This window comes from Manacus candei, unplaced genomic scaffold (genome assembly GCF_025592945.1).
Source record: "Manacus candei isolate 608988 ecotype Guabito, Panama unplaced genomic scaffold, ASM2559294v1 h1tg000153l, whole genome shotgun sequence".
Lineage (NCBI taxonomy): Eukaryota > Metazoa > Chordata > Aves > Passeriformes > Pipridae > Manacus > Manacus candei.
This window is the reverse complement of record NW_026138201.1, coordinates 2,535,830-2,557,605: the sequence shown is the minus strand read 5'-3', so window position 1 is coordinate 2,557,605 and position 21,776 is coordinate 2,535,830. Positions and strand designations below refer to the sequence as shown.

The following is a 21,776-nucleotide window of genomic DNA, read 5'->3' as shown; positions in this document are numbered from 1 at the left end:
TGCATCTGCATTTTGAGTTTAATCCTACAATTTCCTGTTACAACCAGAAGATTGAGCAGAGAGATGCTTGTTCATCAACTATTCCACTTCCAGTGTCTTCCACAAGAGACAATCAAGTGCTCTTTGCTTCTGAAACAAAGACCTGCCCCTGCTTCCTATTCCTTTTCCACTGGAAATCTGTGGTACATAATGAAAACCCCTGGAAATATTTAAGGCCAGAACCACCTGTGTCACAACTGTGACATGTTACCATAGTATGTCATTGGTTTATTTTAGCAAAATGAACAAACAGAAGAACAATCAGCTCCAAATTCTGATCTTTATTAAAAATAAGTCATTACTTTAATAATTCAGGCATTCTCGCTTTTACAGACACAGTTTCAAGGAAGAAAGATATGATTTATCCTCATGGATAAACGTTTATAAATCACTGTGTATAAAAAAAAATAGGGGTACCCCAAGTTGACATTTAAGGTGACATTTAAGATTAGCATCAAAACTGGTATTGAGTCAAAAATTCAGGCACTTTCATCCACAAATGCAATTTGTGGGCTGGAAACCGAGAAGGAGGAAAGAAAGGCAACAGCTCCCTCACAGAACACACACAAATCCAGGTTTAATCTCCACAGATACTTCAAGTTTAGACTGCTTTAAAAATTTATTTATTTTATATACAATTTTACATTTGTTTATTTTTATATATTTATTTCATATTTATTGATAATATATCTATATATTTATTCTATATATATATATATATCTAATTGCCTATAACCACTACCAGGGCTACATATTGGTAAACAGATTTTACCCCCCCCTTGTGGGATAAATACCTTAATTCAGTTTTTCATCCAATTCACTGACATAATGCAACTCTCAAAAGGCTTTAATAACCTTAACTCTGAATACATAAAAACCACTACAGGAACATCAACTGTTAGATTTTTATTTTTAAAAGACAACAAAAAATATAAGAAAGGTTCTGCAAAATAGCAAATAAGATCATAATGAGGCAAATTATTTTTACATGTTATTGCAACAATCCTCAAGTTATGTTATTAGTAATTACAAAAAAAAACCCCAGTTTTTCCACCTGTGCTTTTACTGAACCAAAGGGGAAAAGTTAAAACTCTACCCAGTTTTGAGTCTCTGAGCACCACACCTTCACATGGAATGTCTTCTTTCGAGATTAGTTTTGCCCCTTGCAATTTTTACAACACAAAGATCACACTTGCAAGTGGTTTTATATTTTTTCACCTCCTTTCTTAGATAGCTATAAGCAGCATAGGGAGGAAACGAAAGTGCAATAAAGTTGCAACTTGCTGGACAAATTCGTAAGAATAGTTTAAAATTAAACAGCTTTTTCTAGGAGTCTGCTATGCAGTGAGTGGTATCTTTAGCTATGATTTCTGGTTATTATTTTATAATATACATATATATATAATATCTCATATATTATAAATAATAACATATATGAGATATTGTAATAATACTATTATTTTATAAGAGTTGTTTAAAGACAACTTGTCAGATCACTGAAAACAGATTCTGATAATTTTATTTTTCCAATTAAGGCAGCCCTGATTACTCTGAACCCAAGGAAGCTACTGAGGCAAGCCTGTGTGCCAGGAATGCCATGCAGAACAAGGGAAGGAACGAGATTCCAAGGGTTGTCAGGAAGGGTTATGGTTGTTTTTCCATAACACACCAAGATTTTTTAACCCAGGTTTTTACTGCAGTTTGGAAGAGATCAGGCAGAGTGTAGAGTTCAGCACCTTGGAAAAAGAAACCAATTTAGTAATTCATCCACCCTGCTCCCCCAGACCACATGAGCAGTATTTTTTTCCCCCTCCAATCCCAAAAAGGAAAGACAGTGAAACTGTTCTGAAGGAATAACCCAATGCCCACTTACCTTTAACAAAATAGCCCAAATTATACCAGTGCTGGAAATTTAATCTGAAAAGTTACATGGAAAAACTGAAAAAGCTCAAAACAGAGCTTTTCTTAAATGAGGGAACAGGTTGTGGGGAGTGGTTTTTTTCTCTTAAAAAAACCCCCTTTATTCCTCCTCAACTAAAACTACGCAACACAGAGTTATCCCTTTTTTCCATAAAAGCATGAAAACCATCAGCACTCAGGAAATACTGATGGAATGAAGGTTTTTAGAGGCCAAATACTACGCTGTGAGAAAGTATGAGCAAGCGTATTTAGGGAAATATTGTGAAGTCATAGCAACAGCTGGCACAGAAAAGCCACTATTTGTGCAGCCCTACTTAAAAATAAACTGAATTCTGAGATAGGAACATTGACTGGGGTGAGTCATGAAAGAGAATTATTACAGCAGCCAGGCCTTTAGCACATTCTTTCTGTCAGGGTTTGGTCCTCCCCTCCTTCAAGTGGATTTGCAGAGGTTTCACGAGGAAAGTTCATTGAATTTTTTTTATTTCCCCTGCAGGGTCTTTCCTTTCACTACAAGAAGTAAATCTATCAACAACTACAGCTGTCATAGAAAATTTAGACCAAGACAACAAGAAAGATTCTCCACAAATAATCACTTGCATCTCACAAGGCTGGGGGTTCTTTGCTCAGCTGGATCGCAGCAGGAAGGAAGAGAAGGCAAAGGTGTAAATCCCATTCTCCTCAAAGGCAGATTAAAGATTTTCACTGGACAAAACCCCCCTCTGCATCCTGCTCTGTGCCCTTTCCTCAGCCAACACAAATGACATTTCATAAATTTAATACTTCTCAGGATATTTTTGCCCCTCGTGTCAAGGAACTTCGGAATATCCATCAAAAACCAAAATATCAATAATTTAATAAATCATCGAGTCCAAAGGCCTTAAAAATAAGTTTTTACCTGTGTCATCAGAAGCAGGTAAAGCACTAAACACGAAGCAGCACAGAGAAAGTCATAAAAGGTCCTAAAAGAAAGTCATAAAAGGTCCCAGTACACATCAGCCACTAGAACTTATAGAGGCTAAAAATAAACCATGAAGTCCAACTGTCAAAAATATCTATATTCTAAACAGCACATAATGTAATAGCCACGGAAATGGGGGTTTCTGGTCTCTGGTTTTTCAGTAATTCTTGTAAATTAGGATACATTGATCTTTGTAACTGAGCAATAAATAAATAAATACGACTTTTTTTTAAAGCTTTCTCTTTGGGAACATTCTAGCTAAAGACCTTGCCCTACAGTGTGAAAAGAATTGCTATAAACATCCTGGAGGCTTAACACAGGAGGATTTGGGAAAATATTAACTAATAATGAGCAAGCAGACCTTCAGATACCACACACAAAACCAGCTGAACAGAATAAGCTGCCTCTGCTCTCAAGAAGTTGAGTTTGACGTTATTACCTTCAAAGTAATTTGCAAAATTCCTTGCTTTGCTTATGTTGAAATACTTGATTTATTATTTTTATTATGTTAGGTGGCAGAGATTAGCACAACACACAACCTGCAAAAATCTGTGCAATAAATGCAGACTTTTAAGATAAAATAATCCAGTGAATCCCAGTGTTTTCAAAGAGGAAGAGGGGAAAGAGAGTTTAAAGAAATCCTTCAGTTAAACCCCCTCGAGCTTCTAATGAGGGATAACTGATGAACTCTCACTGTGAAACAGAGACAGCCTCTAGAAGAGAAAAGCATCTGGTCACATTAGCTTTTAAACTTATTTTTGGAATGACAGGGTTTGTCACCAGGGATGTGACTCATCAGGATCCCAAGTTTCATCACTGGGAGTGAATTACTGAGGTACAAGGACACAACTGCAATTAGCTGCTCATAAAAACCTTCAGCTATAGGATCCTTCCTTAATCTATCTCCACTGAACTCTCAGGGTTTGTTCCACCCAGAATAGGAAGGAAATGAGACTTCACTGTATAGAAATAAATACATCCCATGCTTTAAGTGCACACTCCTGTGGTTTGCTACCAAGTGTACCTACTGTGAATATGCTGTACCTCATATTCCCTGGCTAAATAAAGCAATTTAGACATGACTTCCTTCCCTATTCTATCCATATATAAGACTTTCCAGCTCCCTCAGGGTTGCAATCTATTTGCTGTTTACATAGAGAGAAAAAAGTGCCATAATTCCTTTAGCAACATTGTGAAACCATGAACCAAAACCTGTTAAAATCACAGCTACTGCACACTGAAAACTCCATAAATTCACAGGACAAGTAACTACAGGAAGAAAGGTCGCTTGGATTTACACATTCCAGTGACAGCAAAGAATTCCAGCCCCTGGGTGCAGGGAACAAATGCAGCAAACCACAATTAATCACCACTAAGTGCTGTGGAGTCTTCTAACTGCAATTAGTAGACGTGACTGCATTTTATTAATAGAGGTCAGGCCTTGGATTTTCAAAGGGGGAGTCTCCAGTCAATGATTTGGGTGAAATTCTTATTTTTCAATCTCTAAAACAGGGAGAATAGCACTCTCTTTCACAGGGATTTAAGAAAATCCCTCAGTCTCCATCAAGAAAACAACTACAGCAACAAATACCAGAGAAAAGGCCATAAAAGGAAATCAAATCACTATTTCCTGGGGAATTCAGCCTGTATGTTAATGGCTGTAACCACTGAAAGTAGCACTAATTCACTGCCCTAAATATACAAGTGATGAACACCCTTCAAGCCATAGTTTTAACACACATCACAAGATCACTAAAGAAGTTTAAATTTCCATTATATTTACCACATGTAAAAACCCCCCACTCAACTATAGAGAGAAGACAGTCTCTGAAATTAAACTCCATATAAAATAAAAGGAATGGGAACACTTATTTTTGGTAATTACACTTTGAATATTTTATTAAAGGAATAAAACTTAAAATTACCAATTCAGCTTGATCACACTGGAATAACACACAGCACAGAAGTGCATCTCAAAGGTGACACAATGACCCAAACTTTGCAAAAAGACTCTTATCCTGCACATTTTATTTCACATATATACAAGTAAACAAGACAGGACGAGTCATGAGCCACTGTTTCTGTCTGGTTTGACACTGAAAGAAAACAGAACTAAAATTTTTATCCTGCATGTGGCCTGTCAAGCAGAAATTATTATTATTATTATTATTTTAATTGTGTGATTTTTGTTTTAACCAGGACAGTTATTACTCACCTCCAGAGGCTTTGCAGAGGTTTCTAATTTTAAATTAAATAGACATTGACCACAGGAAATTATTACCACTGCAAAGTACAGGCTTTAAATAGCATAGATACACCAGCCAGGTTGATAAAGTGGTATGTGGAGCTTTAAAATACTTGCATAAACTTAAATTAAACCTTAATATATTCAGATTATACTTCTTGCTTATCTGGAGGTATGAGAGATGAGGCAGTAATCAGAATAAACTACGTGAGGAAAAGAAAATACACAGTTCTGCAGATAAAAATTGCAATTGTATTTATTTTATAACTCTCTCCCCAAGCTGGAAAGGATTGTTAATTTTAAAACCTTTCAGGTCTTTTTGATGAAGGAAAAATCCACATTAACATTTTCTTTGCTGCAGAAAAAAAAAAAGCACATAAAATTTGGCTTTGGGTAAATTTTACCAGAAAACCACCTGAAGAACTCAGGACCATTTGTCACTTTAAGTAACTCTAAAAAAGACTCTTTGATTTTTCAAATCAGACCTTTCCATTTTTTTAGCTTTGACTGATTAAAATGATAAAGTGCAGGAAAAACTTCGGTTTAATTACAAGTGTTCACCCTTTTCTAATGCTCACTTCTGTAGTGCCTGTGACATCACCCACTAATTCACCAGTCCTGGCAGAGTCTCCTAAAATGAAGTGAACCTTAATATTCCTAAATAAACATTAACCTTAATATTCCTAAATAAAAATGAGATAAATATGCCTTTGGGTTTGTTTCAAAGAAGCACGAAGGGGGCACAAAACCCCTTGAAACTTGCAAATTAAACTTGGTAAGCATTTAGTTAGAAAGAAATTTTAAGTGCCCAGATACTTAAAAAATAAATAACTGCTCCTTTACCAAGTGGAATTAGATGGCCATAATGGAAATTTATCTCAGTAAAACATCAAGGGAAACACCTCAAGCATACACACTGGATATTTAGGTTAAGTAGAATTCTACAGCAGCACAAAAACAAGAGTAATATTGATGTGTTCTCCAGGAGAGAAACCATGAACCAGCGTTTCCAGGTGCACTGACAAAGCAGATGCAGAGAAAAGGGATTGTTCTAAAATGGCATAAAATTAAGGAGCCAAACAGAACATTACAAGAAGCACTGCCTCAGATATCACAGCCTACTTATCTGACCACACAAATCATGAACACTGATCTACTTGGGGAAAAAAAAAAGTCCATAAAAGCACATAAATAAAAAATAATACAATGACCATTCTAGAAATAGATGTTTTAGACAGCAGGCTGTTTGGTCCCAGAACCCTCATTTCCAACATGATAAACACTCTCAAACAAATATTGCAAAACACCACATTCCCTCGGCCAAAAAAGCTTTTATATCAGCTATGCCACAGTACAGGACATTTCTGGTAGGAAAAAAAGCAACTGGGAGAGTTCTTTGCAAAGCCATTCCATATTCTGTTTGCAAAACACTCACCTGAAAGGGCAAGCCTTAATAAATTGGTTTGGGGTTTTTTTCCACATATGAAGCTCAGCAAGGCACGGAAAATTGTGGTACCTGCACGCCATGGCCTGACCTCCCCTTCCACAAACACAATTCTCTCATCAGGCTGGACTTCAGCACTTCCTGGGGGCTGAGGAAAACCTTGCAGCTCAAACTAATGTCAGGTTTTTTCTCCCCACACACACACTGCAGCACTCAAAACAACCCAAGGGTTTCCAGTCCCACCATGGTTCTGTATCACTGAATATTCAGCTTTATAGGTAACGGAATATTCTGTAAGGTGAATATTCAGGTTTATTATGTGAAAGACCATGTGAAGCCCATGGTAAAGGTTATGATTGTTGCTCCTACAACTAGTGGAGAAGAGTGGTTTTAAATCTCTCAGTGAGACGTGGAGGCACACTTTGCAGACTTAGGAAACAGCTGGGTTGTTTCACAGGCAAAAGCTGTATTTTTCCACCTCAGGAAATACGGGGCTGTGATACTAATTAATGAAATATTGATGTGGGTTGAACAGAAGCAAGTCTAAACCCTTCAATTAAGGTGAAACAGGGTTTTCTTCCTGCATTTGAAGGTTAAATTGAGGAGCTGCTGTTCTTTACTTCAGGAGAGAACCAATTCACAGACCTCATTTGAGCCAAATTCAGCCCTGTCCTTAACACCAACTAATTTCCAAAGCCTAAAGCTCTCTTAGAAACTGTAAATCTGTGCATTAGCAACATCTCAGCAAACTCTACCTTCCACTCTATCTTTTCTGACCATGGATAAAGTAAGAGAAAGCACAAGGAAAAACAGACCTTCCTATATAATGTCTCAGGAAGAAACTGCTGAGGATGAGAGAGAAGACTCCCAGAACCAGCAAAATAACTCAAGTTTCTCACACCACAATGCACTCATTAAAAAAACCCCCAAAACTTACATTGTACTTCATATAAAGAGTACAGAGACATTCCATTTCCACAGAGAACCCCTTGGAGCTGAGGGGATTATTCTCCACGAGGCAAAGTCAGCAATTTTCTGGGATAGCTCCTCACCTATAAAATCAGGAATTATTTGCTGGCACGGCTTTTGTTCAAGGGGCAGCCAAAGTTGGTACAGAACTGTGTAAATTCTTGCTAAAGCATTAATTAAATGACCACTTCCATAACTGTTGGCTGTGAAAAAGCTCTCAACAGTAGTTTCCATTATTATCAATTCTTTCTGCAGTCATTACCCCCTCCCTGCCACAGCCCTGCAGGCAAAAAGTGGGTCAAATCATCCTGCAACATTCCTCAACTCCCAAAATACATTCAAGGGTAATTTAGTATTTGGGGAAAGCACCATCAATGTAAAAATAACTAATGAAGACAGCCTTGCAAACTAAAAGCAACATTTCCAGTTGTGATCATAATCAGATAAACTTTATACATCATTTCAGAGGGGTCATTCTGGAACTGATACAAAATTTATGGACAGTTCATAAATATGGAAAGAAAACAACCAGAGCCACACTTAACTTCAATTGTCTTTCTTTTCCAGTAAGTTAAATAAGCAATTATTCATTTAGGAACAATGAAAGATCTGTTCAAGTGTTTCAAAATCAATGCCATACTGTAACACAAGAAAAAAATCACGTGACAGTATTTCATATTTCAGATTAAACAAGATTAATTCAGATTTTAAAGCAAACTGAATCCAGCTCCTAAGGAACTATTAGGAAAATTAAACTGTGCTTGTGTTGAAGCTGGGGAGAAGGTTACTCAACACTTAGTTTCATTAACATGGTTACAGAGAAAAGAAACTCTTGAGTTCTGTTTAAACAGATTTTCAGCTCAGTGAATCTGAGCTAAACTTTAGCCAGGACCTCTCCTGTTTCTGGGCAATTTAATTTTCTGCTCCTGAAATGATAATTACTGCAACAAAGCCAGAAGACCTGTACTTACAACTCAGTAATCTACACAACATGGGCTGCTGACCCAGCAGAGTTAAACATTCCCTAGAAACATTTAATTAATTTTTTTGGTAATAAATATAATGAACTGGCTCCTTATACCAAACTCACTGGTCTAAGCTACCTGGAAGTGCCACTCTTAAATATTATGGTGAGAGATCATATTTTATGGCCTTCCTTGTACCATAATTTGACAAGCAAAGACAGAAATGTTTTTTTGTTGTTGTTTTTCTGTTTGGTTGGTTTTTTAAACATAGCCAGTACATTTAAACCTACTTTAATGCAATTGAAAAATCTAAAGCTTTCAGTGTGGTGCTTTGAAAGAGGCATGTGAGAGCCAGGTTAGGCAAGAGAGAAGGTGAAAGTCTTCCTTTGCTTCTGGAAGGTTTCACTAATCTCATTAAGGGTTCAGAACAGAAAGCCCAGCAGAGCAGCCACTCTGCCTGATGGTTTTCACAGACCTGGGAACACATTATGTGCCCAAACACACAAATCACTCATATGCAGAATCCCTAAATGTGAAATAAGTGCTTCATTTGGTGAACTAACCTCAGAAAGACTTGGGGTTTTTATTTTACCCTTCTCTAGCTTTTCAGGAAAAGGAAAGCTTTTTATACCATTTAATGCCATTTGCAATTAATGCTTGACTGAAGTACAAGTAGGTCAGCCATGTGTTCTACAACCTAAATGGGACTGAAGTTCAAGGAAACTGGGACAAGAGGCCCCACGAGCCGACAGTTCTTCCCCTCACAATTACCATTGTATTTCTGCAGTTAATAAACGTGCCATCACTGATTGCAGAGCATTTAAACAGCTGGAACCTGCACCTTGGCAAGAGTCAAAAGGCAGAAAAAATAAAAGAAAGGGAGATAATCCGAAGTTCAGTTTAGTGCCCTCTCGAGAGCAGAGTCTGAAAAACCCTACTGTTGAAAATTTAAGTATGCAAGACTATTTTTAATATATATATGGTCCAAAGTGTTAGTAAAAGCAGTAATACAAACTGCCTTTCCTTGAGTAACTTCAGCATTTTAAATGGTTACACAAGGATTCTCAAAACCAGGATCAACTGCTACTAAAGGCAGAATTATAACACCTTTTTTGCTTCCTGAATTTAATTTATGTGTGATAGTCATAACAGCTGAGGAGAGCAGGCCCAAATAGCTCCAGAACAGAGCGATCACATTTCTTAGAGCCATTTAATTTATTGCAAATCACTCTACACGTGGCAATCAAAGTGAAAAACTGCACAACGTGAGACTTCACAAAGTCTGGGGTCATTACATTCAAATGCAGCATCACCTGTTATATGAAAATAAACTTCAGTTGGTATTTTTGCACGATGCAAAAATAAAATGCAACCAAATCGTCCTGGAATCACGATATCAAACTTGCACACACTCAAAAGGAACGGCTTCAGCCAGATTTCTAACGGGTGCTTCGTGCATATAAACCATACAGATGTGGTTTATACACCACAAACATAAAACCAGCCACTACAGAGGTTTTGTGCCACCAGCCTAAAAAAGAAAAGGGCTGATGAGTTCAACAGCTGCAAGATGAAAGCTTCAATTATGCAGAAATACCTTAAAAGTTGAACTGAAAATAAGATTTCTGCTTCCCCAAGAATAAGAAAACCAAGGCATGTGCTTGCTCAGTGAATAATAAATTCCACATTTCACTGTCTTTATCACATCAGTGGAAAGAATAAAATAGATATGTAAGGTCTTGAAATATTCAGGAAAAGAAGGCTTAGACAAATAAAGAAGAAAATGAATGACAGCGAAGAAAACATGACAAAAATGGCCCATAAAAAAGGATGTTATTTATAATATTTACAAGCCACATATACAGATATTTTTCATAATCATGTCACAGTTCAAGCCAAGAACATTTCAGCAGAGAACAGGCATTTTTCATTTCTGGTTCTGAAGGCTTAAAGCTTTAATGGAGCCATCTGATATGAACAGAACCAGAAAAAGCAGGCCTGGCCCTAGAAAATCTGCTAAAGCTCAGAGCACACAAAAGAACAAAAATCAAAAGTATTTTTAAAATATTCTTTGGAGTATTTACTGAGGCTATTTCAGAACATGCTCCTTCTTATGTGTTTCAGGCATAAGCATAATTTAAAAAAGGAACTGGATGATGCATCAGTCACCCCAAAAAAATGAAAACAGGTATTACACTCAAAACAGTTGTATTTTACCACATCTAAAAAACCACATTAGTAAAGAATGTGCTATATAGAGTATTCAAGAGTTAAATAACCTTAAGTTGACTCCTTCAACAATGTGCATTTATTCTGCACCTTGTAATTTATGAAACTGAAAATGAAATGTCCAACTCTTGACACCTTCAAACAAATTGCCTTCCTTTTCCCCTCATAAAATTTGAATATTCAGTATATTTCATAGGAAGAGAAAATGCTTTATTACCTACTTTATACTTGTCATAATGTCTTAAAAACCGTGGCTATAATTCCAAGTGAAAATGCCAATTTGCAAACAAAGAAGGCTGATGTATTGATCCTGTCATGGACTGGGAACACTTTGGCACTGGAAACTTTTGGCTGCATTTGAGTCTGACAATCCATGAGCTTCACCTGTGACAGAGCACAGTCCACAAGGCTTTGTCTGTCACCAGGAAAAATCCAATTCAATCAAAAATTATTCCAGCAGGAAAAATCCCCCCATTAACAGAAAATACAGGTCAGATCTGTTTGCATTTCTAATGGCAGATTTTAGTTGGGAAGTCACCACAATAACTGTTCCATCCCGGTGTAACTACCTGCTTCTTATCATACCACCATACTTTTATTGTCACATCAAAGAGCTTTGTCCTCTTTATTTCCCCCTCAGCACTTGCATTATCATCTCATTCCAGTCACACAATTATTAACTCTGCAATTATCTGACCTTGTGCTTAATGCTGCTCTGAGAGCAGGAGGAATCCAGGGCTGCAATTCCCAATCACAGCAATGAGCAGGGCCCAAAGGCACTGGAGAGGGGAGGGGAGGGGAGGGGAGAGGGAAAAAAGGGGGGAAAAAGAAAAGGGGGGAAAAGAAAAGGGGGGAAAAGAAAAGGGGGGAAAAGAAAAGGGGGGAAAAGAAAAGGGGGGAAAAGAAAAGGGGGGAAAAGAAAAGGGGGGAAAAGAAAAGGGGGGAAAAGAAAAGGGGGGAAAAGAAAAGGGGGGAAAAGAAAAGGGGGGAAAAGAAAAGGGGGGAAAAGAAAAGGGGGGAAAAGAAAAGGGGGGAAAAGAAAAGGGGGGAAAAGAAAAGGGGGGAAAAGAAAAGGGGGGAAAAGAAAAGGGGGGAAAAGAAAAGGGGGGAAAAGAAAAGGGGGGAAAAGAAAAGGGGGGAAAAGAAAAGGGGGGAAAAGAAAAGGGGGGAAAAGAAAAGGGGGGAAAAGAAAAGGGGGGAAAAGAAAAGGGGGGAAAAGAAAAGGGGGGAAAAGAAAAGGGGGGAAAAGAAAAGGGGGGAAAAGAAAAGGGGGGAAAAGAAAAGGGGGGAAAAGAAAAGGGGGGAAAAGAAAAGGGGGGAAAAGAAAAGGGGGGAAAAGAAAAGGGGGGAAAAGAAAAGGGGGGAAAAGAAAAGGGGGGAAAAGAAAAGGGGGGAAAAGAAAAGGGGGGAAAAGAAAAGGGGGGAAAAGAAAAGGGGGGAAAAGAAAAGGGGGGAAAAGAAAAGGGGGGAAAAGAAAAGGGAGGAAAAGAAAAGGGAGGAAAAGAAAAGGGGGGAAAAGAAAAGGGGGGAAAAGAAAAGGGGGGAAAAGAAAAGGGGGGAAAAGAAAAGGGGGGAAAAGAAAAGGGGGGGAAAAGAAAAGGGGGGAAAAGAAAAGGGGGGAAAAGAAAAGGGGGGAAAAGAAAAGGGGGGAAAAGAAAAGGGGGGAAAAGAAAAGGGGGGAAAAGAAAAGGGGGGAAAAGAAAAGGGGGGAAAAGAAAAGGGGGGAAAAGAAAAGGGGGGAAAAGAAAAGGGGGGAAAAGAAAAGGGGGGAAAAGAAAAGGGGGGAAAAGAAAAGGGGGGAAAAGAAAAGGGGGGAAGGAGAAAAGGGGGGAAGGAGAAAAGGGGGGAAGGAGAAAAGGGGGGAAGGAGAAAAGGGGGGAAGGAGAAAAGGGGGGAAGAAGAAAAGGGGGGAAGAAGAAAAGGGGGGAAGAAGAAAAGGGGGGAAGAAGAAAAGGGGGGAAGAAGAAAAGGGAAAGGAGAAGACCTCCTCCTAATTTCAGACACAAAGTAATCAGAATAAAATCATACAGAAAAGGCTCTTTCAGCAAAACACTTTGGCTCAAGGGGCCCAAGACAAAGCCAGTCAAGAATATATTCAGTGATTTCAGGATCTGGATGCAGGTTACTAAGTGAATCTTCAGCAGCTTAACACAGATAATCAGGAATTCTGTATCAAGTCTGAAATCCTAGGAAACATCAGAAGAAATTCAATAACAAATTGTGAAGTGAATTTTCAAGCAGGCAACTTCTTGAATATTTAAGCTTTAGATAAAACTTCCAATTATTCCATTTTCATTTGATGCATTTGACGTGTCTGTGTCAAATCCTGACTTGTACTTGTCTTTCACCCAAAATGATATTTTTTTTACTTAAACCAGAAAAATAACTGGGAAACAAGATATAAAAATGTCTTTTTAAGCTTATGTAGTTACATTTCCAGCACCTCTTTCAGTATTCACAGCTATATAAAGCAGTGAAGCACTTGAAATTGGGTGATGGTGGATAAATGGAAGATGTGAGTTACATTCCATCTTTTTTGGGGGCAGATACTACACATAAATTGAGATTTTTCACAGTACTCCAAATTTAAAACTTGCATCCTGATTCTGATGTAAATGCTTAGGTGCAATATTTTTTAATCTTAAGCTTTTAATCCTAAATTTAAATTTGTTTCATTTTAAATTAATTTTTAGAAAATCTATTAAATTAAATTAAAAATAATGAAATTAAATTAAATTTTAAAATTAATTTAAATTTTAAAAATTCTTTGCACATTCCAATAATTCTCACGAGCCACTTCAGCTGCATAACTAAAGCAGCTCCAATTTAATTCATTCTGGAAGGCACTGCAGAGATTCCTGGAGGATTGCAACAAGAGCTGACCAAGCAATTTAACAATAGCAGGAGTCTTAAATGGCTTATTTCTCCCCATTTGCAGGGTTGAACAGTGCACAAGCCAACTGCTATTGCATGACAGAGAGTGTTTCACAAGATTTTTATTAAAGCTTTCTTTCTGAGATCACAGAACTTTGTTCTCTAGCTATTCACTGCAGTAAGAAAATCCAAGGATTCCCGTGACACATTTTCCCTTGGCAAACTCAAAACACATTTTGAGAAGCGTATTTATAAAATCTTCAGCTTTTCATGGTATTTTTTCCTACCTAATCAACTGCATTCCAGTGAGTATCCTACCTAAATTAGATACTTGACACATCCCTGAAAATTTATAACGTTTTTACGGGATTTTTTACTCCAAAACTGAACTACCAACATCATTCACAACTCAGATAAATAATATCAAAAGGTATTATACTGGGACAGCGTTACTTACCAAAAAAAATGTAGTATTTTATGCATATTTATGAAATAAACACTGGAAGCACAAAAAAACCCATAAAATGTGCACAATGAAAATACCTTTAGATGTGTTGGAAAACATGAAAACCTGCTCATCTCTTTCCATATTTCCCTGCTTTGCAGTGAAACCCCTTTCAGCATAAAACCTGCTAAAATGATTACTGCAAACCCAGTAATTTTGCTCAGCAGCACAGTCATTACACGCTAAATTTAGCCCCATTTTGCCTTAATTACAATTACACAAAATGTCTCTGCAATACCTAAGAACAAGTAGGAACAAAGGTGCTTCCTATGTGGCCTCTGGCAGGAGAGGGGAGGAGGGATAAAGGGGAATCTCCTGTTCCAGTTCTAGTTTCTCCACAATGAAGAACCCCAGATAACTGGAGAATACATTGTATTTTTTCAGCCTGAAGCAAAGAAACCTATAGGTTGTCTTGCAGAACCCAAAATAAATTCAGAATCAAGGCATGCTATTTGCTTTATCTCTTTGTGTTTCTCAGTTACTGGACTTGACAATGATCAACATTTGCACCACGCAGATTTTATTCACAATACTCACACCACCCACAGGATTTACATCCTACCAGGAATTATGGAATAGCCACTAAACCAAGTGCTAAAAATACAGTCATTTGATACAGACTAAACCCACATGTTGCTCTCTGATACAGGGACACTACAAGCAAAGCAGCTGCTTTTATATTACTTTGGACAAAGGATTTCTTAGCCAAATTCAAACCAATTTTAAGATCAAATATAATTTCAAATAATTTTTTTAGGTTCACCTGCAGATCCTTTAAAACTACGTGGACTATCTTTTAATCTCCTCAAATTTGTGTTTACGAAGATAAATAATAAATTGGGTCCCACCTCAATAACAGACAAGACATTCATGATATCCAGTGAAGGGAGCAATTAAACAAAGAACAGCACAAAATGTCCTGCAATAGTGTTCTGTCTGCTCAAATGTTCTCTGCTGGCCAATCTGAGCACCTGCTTCAAAAAAACAAAACACATCAGGTGGAATAGTACTTTACTGAGAAAAGCCAAGGAAGCAGATCGGGCTTAGAAAAGTAACAGAAGAATCCAGTTAATTCGACTTCTAGAATTCCACTAATTCTAAAAAAAAAAGGGAGGGGAAAAAAAGGAAAAAAAGGAAGGGGAAAAAAAAGAAAAAACAACAACAACAAAAAGAAAAACCAAACCCAAACAGGTTACAGTAAGTAGCTTTTCCAATCTACGAAATAAGAGAGCTGGCATGGGTTTTGTGTAGACCCAGATTTTACCCTGGGGAGAAAAAAATAGTAACATTCTAAAAACACACTTGATTCTTTCCACAAATTTTGAAAGTTAAGTATTGGACTGGAATTCAAAGCTATTTCTTCAAAACTTGGTTTAATGACAATGTGCTACCAGATTAATTTAAACATTCTGCTAGGAGGTTCAAGACATTATTTAACACTCAATTTTTTCTATAAAAACAGTATTTCACTACATAAGAATAATTATCAGCATTATACCTTAGAAACACGTACAAGTGAGTATTCTAAAAGTTAAAAGACAAGGACTTTTGGCTCCTTTCTACTTGGAACTTCTTCAACTTTAAAAACGCTTTCAACTGTCTTCTGGTCCTTCCACACCAAAATATTTTAAGCAAAAATTCAAGAAAAAAACAGCAAGTTCACCTTTAAATTTATGAATTTAAGATGATTTGATACTTATTATCCATTCACTCGTGCATTTAAAATTGGTTAAAATCAAGGACCATAAATTTAAGCACATCTTCAATTGGCTCAACTATAAAGAGTTTGAGGGTAGAGTCTCGAGTCAGTAAGTTGTCTTTGAGCAGCTCATGTAGCACAACTTCAGCTGCCAGGATGAGCAACAGTTTATGTATAAATTGTATTTATACACGCTCCATTTTCCTTACTTTATTACATCCTGATTATCACTGGCGAGTAGAAGTCGCACAAACAAACTTCCGAGCTGGTTTAACAAGTTACAAGATGTTTTGCTAACACAAGGAATAAGCAAGTGCACAGACAACACACAAAGTCTGAGACCCTGAAAAGACAGGTAAAAAGGTATTTTCATTGTTAATGTGCAAGCACATAAGTAAGAGATTAAATTTTTGCCTTTGGGAACATAAATCCAGCCCGTTTAGTACCACTGAAATTCACTGCACGTGTCCCACGACTGAGGAGTTTGTGTGGGGTTATAATGTAGGCAGAGAGGACTAAGTGACCAAGAAAGGAGTGGTGACACTTCTGCAACAATATTTGAAATATTAGCTGCTTTAAGGAACACTGGCACTCCCCAGACATTCTGGAACATCTTCCAAGGGCTCTAACTGGTATCTCACAGAGACCACCAATACACAGAGCTCTCAGCTGCTCCTGCAGCTGCTGCTGCTTGAAGGAAAGTGTCACATTATCATGGAATCCTTTAGTCCCACTGATGGGTGTTCCATGCTTCACTTCCCAGCTCTGACACTGGTGTGGAATTTTAACATCCAATACAGTGACAACGTCCTAACACCGCGTTCGACACGAAGGCATTTAACATATTATCAATATTATCAATATTATCACAGATTTATCATTTCTCCCAACAAGAAAGCAGCACTGCTCCACTCAGCAGGGATCCAGGGATCTGTCAATTTGCCAGGAAAGCCTCTATTAAGGCAGAGGATGGGAGCCATAAGTCAAACTACAGAGATGTCCTGTTTGTCCTATGACTCATGGCAGACCATTTATTGAAATCTGTACTACACATTACAGGACACATTAAGCACATTCACCCTGCACCCTTTATTTAACCTGTTAAGTCAGAAATTAGGAAAACAACAAACACACAAGCTTATTATATTCTTTGTCATGTTCTTTTCGCTTCATAGTCTGCATCTATGTCACATCTATAAGTTTTACATCAAGAGATTACATAAAATGCAGCGTTTGTTGCAGTAAAACTTTGGAAGAAGTATTTAATAATATGATTTGAGAGACTGTTCTTGTCCCCACCATTTTTGCTGTTGTATTGTACTCAGGTTTGTCATTCACCAGCTTAGAGTATGTGATAAAAGGCACAGAAGGTTGTTTAAAATATTTGGTCTGGAGATGCCTTGGAATTAATTCTTAACTCAAAGCAGAGTCCAAAAAAGGGTTAACAACATGCACTGACCCAAAGCCAAACAATGCAAGATACAGGTTTCCATTATTACCAAAATATTTACAATACCTTCTGTACACCAGAGCAGCTTTTAAATATTTGCATGTTGTAAAAGTTGAACCAAACCACGTTATTTGAAGCCTGAGAGACGTTTTCTTTTTGCTTCAGAACCCATTACTGTGCAGGGTTGTAACAGCCAGGCCACTTCTACTCCTATTTACTAATTAGGGCTGGTACTTTCTCAAATATTGACACATCCTGTCCACCAAGGATCACAGGGCTCTACCCACACACACCAGCTCAGCAGAATCACCCACACTCCAAGGACCAACCTTATCAGAGAAATCTGGACTGTTCCCTTCTCCAGAAAAAGGCACCTTGACACAACTGTAGATCCCAGAATACAACAGAATTTACCATCAGCTCCAGGTTATTCCTCTCAACCCCAGTGGGTCAATCAGCCAGGTAACATTCATATTAAATATGCCATTTATTCAACCACAGACTCAGAATCCTTAAGTGGGTTTATGTCAGTACAGTTACATCACAGTTATTTCCTGCTTTCTTCCTTTTCATCTCCTGGGAACAATCCATCATTACATTAAGTCAAGCCAAAAATCAGTAACTGGGGTTAGGTTGAAAGGAACAATGTCACTTCTTGAAGTTCTGGGGATTAAGACAGAACTGGAATTAAATCCTGTGTTACAAAGAAGTTGTTAATCTCACAGACTGCTCTTCAGTTCAAGCATTAGAGACTTCATTCCAGGCAACAAGTAAGTCATTAAATCTTGGTATTTTTTTAAAAAGCAGACATTCCAAGAACCAAAAAGACACTAATGTATCAGCTTACATGCATGTTTAAACAACTCTGTTAAAGAAAAAAACCCCAACCAACCCTTCCATCTGCATCTACCATTCTTCTGGCTCATTGGATGAGAAGATGCACTTTTTCCAGGACCTGCTACTCCCACAGTGAGAAAACCATTCACCAACTCAGAACAGAAAGCTCAGTTAGCTACTTTTACTAGCTTTTCACCTTTTTTTTTTAAATTACCTTGTAGCTACTTTGTGTTACTCCCACAGTTTCATACAAGCACAGGTAATTTTTGACTAAGCATTTTACCCTCTTCCAGTTCCTGCAACAAGCACAGAAATTTCCTGTACCACTTCAAGTTGCAGGAGCCTTCAGCTCATTTTAAGCACAGCCAGGGAAGCACAGAATGGACAGATGGACATCTTTAAGCAAGTGGCTCACTCAGCTTTAGAGGAGGAGAAGGCACGCATATGTTGTACAGACAGACCACGAGAACAAAACTTCTCATGCCTAACCCTAAATCATCCAAACACGTCAAAGAACAGGTTCAAAATACTGACTTTCAGACCAACATTCACGTGCCTTGACACAACAAAAGAAAGCAGACATCTACCCATTAGAAGAAATATATCATCTGGGTGTTTTCTGAAGGTATTGTTTAAAAACACTCGTAGATCACAACGATCACAGTCAGAAAGCCACGTCACTATGATGGTACTTCAAAGGCATACAAAAGAACAAGTAGAAATATATATATATCACCACATATTACCTAATATACCACAAAGTAAAATCAAGCTTTTCTTGCAGAGATGACTTGTGGAATGGAGAAGCTTTCTCATTACCCTGTGACAGTTTAAAAAAAAAAAAAGTGAAAGAACACTTAAGGCCATCCACACAGACTCACACAGCAAACACCAAGCCTAGCAATCATAAATGCCATCTAATTTGTCAGCTCAATATTAATTACTGCACCCACTTGCAGCACACCCTCTTTAAAATAAGAGAAAAAAAATCAATTAAAAAAATCCCAAACAGCTTTGCCTATCAACCCTTAATAAACTATTTAATCATTTGTGCTTTCTTTCAACACCGATATTGTTGCTTGATGTGTGGTATTGCAGTTCAAACCCCAGGGCAGTTTTTAATGTTTATTCTGCTGTGGTACTGCACAACATGCAGACCTGAGCCAAAAAAAATCGACCCCAGATCTGTAAATTACTTACTTGGACAGAGAACAGCAGCTGCACTCCTGCTCACCATACCCAAGCTGTGGTAGCTTATGATCAGAGACCTCCAAAATGATGCTGCACTGTGCTAAACAGACATACACACTACTTTTCACAGCCATACCTGGAAGAATATAACTATTACCTTTGAAGGCAAAATGCAAGTTTGACAAAACACCATTTCAGGCAGGTACAGGTATAGAACAGTCAGCACAGTAGCCCTCGGTGTTAATAACCTTAACAGTGAAGAAAGCAATTAAGGAGTTTTGCCCATCTGAAATACAGCTGGCAAACTGTTCGAGGTGCCTCCCACCTTTAAGGCATCATGTCCTGTGTGTTCTCCCTGCCCAAGGAAGCAACAAAGCAGTGTTTTTATATTAGTCTCGTGTCACAGACACACGAGAATGATCCTTTTGTTGCACTAAAACCCAGTTGTTTACATAATGCAGTCTTCACTATGACTATATATAATGCACTATCATTGTTTCAACTTTTAAAAGCAGTGGGAAGGTTTTGTCTTTAGAAAAGCGCTGAACAAATGCTGGAATTAGATCCCAATTAGCAGAAGGGGATCCTCCCCCCACAAGAGCAAGAGAAAACAGTCTCATGGCAACCTTTTAAGTCTTTTGGAGGCTGTAGAACACAAGAGAAGAAAATCAAAGTAACACATCCAAAGGCTCATTTTTCACCCCAGTCTGGGTCAGGCGGAAAGGATCAAACTTAAACAAACAGGTGCAGCAGTGCACTGGTTTTCAATTATCCTCACTATTTAATAAGTAATCTGAGGGTTCAAAACTGCAAGGTTACATTTAGTTTCCAAAGGTTCAGCTTGCAAAGGGCAGCAGTGCATCTTCCTTTGCTGAGAGGGCAAAAGGGTGAGGGCTCAGCAGGATGAATCTCTCAGAGTAGTGAATCTCTCAGCTCCTGAGTCAGCCCAGCCCGGGACAGCCAGGCAGCTGGTACAGACCCACACAGCCAGCACTGTACAGACCCTGTCCTTCCCCGACCAGGTAGCCCCGCTGCACATAAAGGGACGTCTGTCTCTCACATAGCTTCGGGAGATGAGGAGATTCTTTCCACGAGCCAAAAAAGGGAAAGTCCAGAAAGAAGGCGGCAACGGCAAGACCACGAAGCCTGGCTTAGCTGGACAGTCAGAGGGGTGTGAGCCGCTCAAAACATCACTGTCCCCCTGCAAACACCTCCGCCCACCAGCCCAGCACTGTCACCTGCCAATGGGTGATTTCACCACCCAGGGACTTCACCGCCGGCAGGAAAAACCCACCCGCCCGAGTGCAGGGGCTCCATCCTCGTCCCTCTCCCTGCGCCCCCCTCCCAACGCCGGCGCCGTCCGAGGGGGTCACTAAACTTTGGCGAGCGCCGAGCTCTGCCCTCCTACAGGAACCGAGCCAGTGTCGTCATCCCCCGCCGGCCCCAGCCCTGCCCTTGCCCGCCGTGCAAGGAGAGCTTCACCTTCCCCGCGCCCGCAGCGCCGGCCCCGCCGCCGGCCCCGCCGCGAGGTCCCCGGGGCTCCTCGCCCGGCCCGGCGCGGCCCGACCGGACCCACTGCCCGCCGTGGATCGCAACCCCGGCCTGCACCTCTCGACAAGGCTCCAGCCTCACCTGCAGCGCCGGGAGCTGCCTGTGTGCTGTGCCCGGCGGGGATCGCGGGGTGTAGGGGGGGTGTGACCAGACGGGGAGAGCGCGGCGGACGCGGCCGGGCCCCAGCGCTGCGCTCCGGCCCCGCTCCCGCTCCGCTTCGATCCGCTCCGCTCGGCGCCGCCGCCGCGACTGCCGCCCCCGCCCGCCCCGCGCCGCCGCGCCCCGCCCCGCCGCCGTCCCATTGGCTGAGCGCCCTCGGCGCCGGGGCGTCCATTGGCTCCCTGCGGCTGTCAATCAACGCCGCTTCCTTAGAAAAGGGGATGGGGCGGGGCTGGAAGGGGCGGGGTGTGCGCGCGCCCGCGGCCGGTGCGCGTTCGCTGAGGGGCTGTGGGGGAACAATTCGGGATGGGGGATCGGACACTGTGGGGGAACAATTCGGGATGGGGGATCGGACACTGTGGGGACACCTCGGGATGGGGGATCGGACACTGTGGGGGAACAATTCGGGATGGGGGATCGGACACTGTGGGGACACCTCGGGATGGGGGATCGGACACTGCGGGAACACCTCGGGATGGGGGATCGGACACTGCGGGGACACCTCGGGATGGGGGATCGGACACTGCGGGAACACCTCGGGATGGGGGATCGGACACTGTGGGGACACCTCGGGATGGGGGATCGGACACTGCGGGAACACCTCGGGATGGAGGGACTCTGGTCTGTCCTGGGGATGGAGGGACTCAGGTCTCTCCTCGGGATGGGGGATCAGACACTGTGGGGACACCTGGGGATGGAGGGACTCCGGTCTCCTCGGGGGGACACATCCAGGTGTGT

General features: G+C 40.1%; 1 protein-coding gene across 4 annotated transcripts in view; it reads right to left on the bottom strand.

Annotated features, from left to right (window-relative positions):
* The window catches only part of PACSIN2 (protein kinase C and casein kinase substrate in neurons 2), a 42,350-nt gene extending 21,209 nt beyond the window's left edge, over positions 1-21,141 (bottom strand). For 3 of the 4 annotated variants that reach the window (XM_051772421.1, XM_051772423.1, XM_051772424.1), the window contains exon 1: positions 20,961-21,141. The gene's annotated coding sequence lies outside the window, so the exon portion shown is untranslated. Of the gene's footprint in view, positions 1-14,999; positions 15,096-20,960 lie in introns of those variants that run through there. The other variant, XM_051772422.1, reaches the window with a different exon arrangement.
* Between the last annotated feature and the right edge of the window lie 635 nt (positions 21,142-21,776).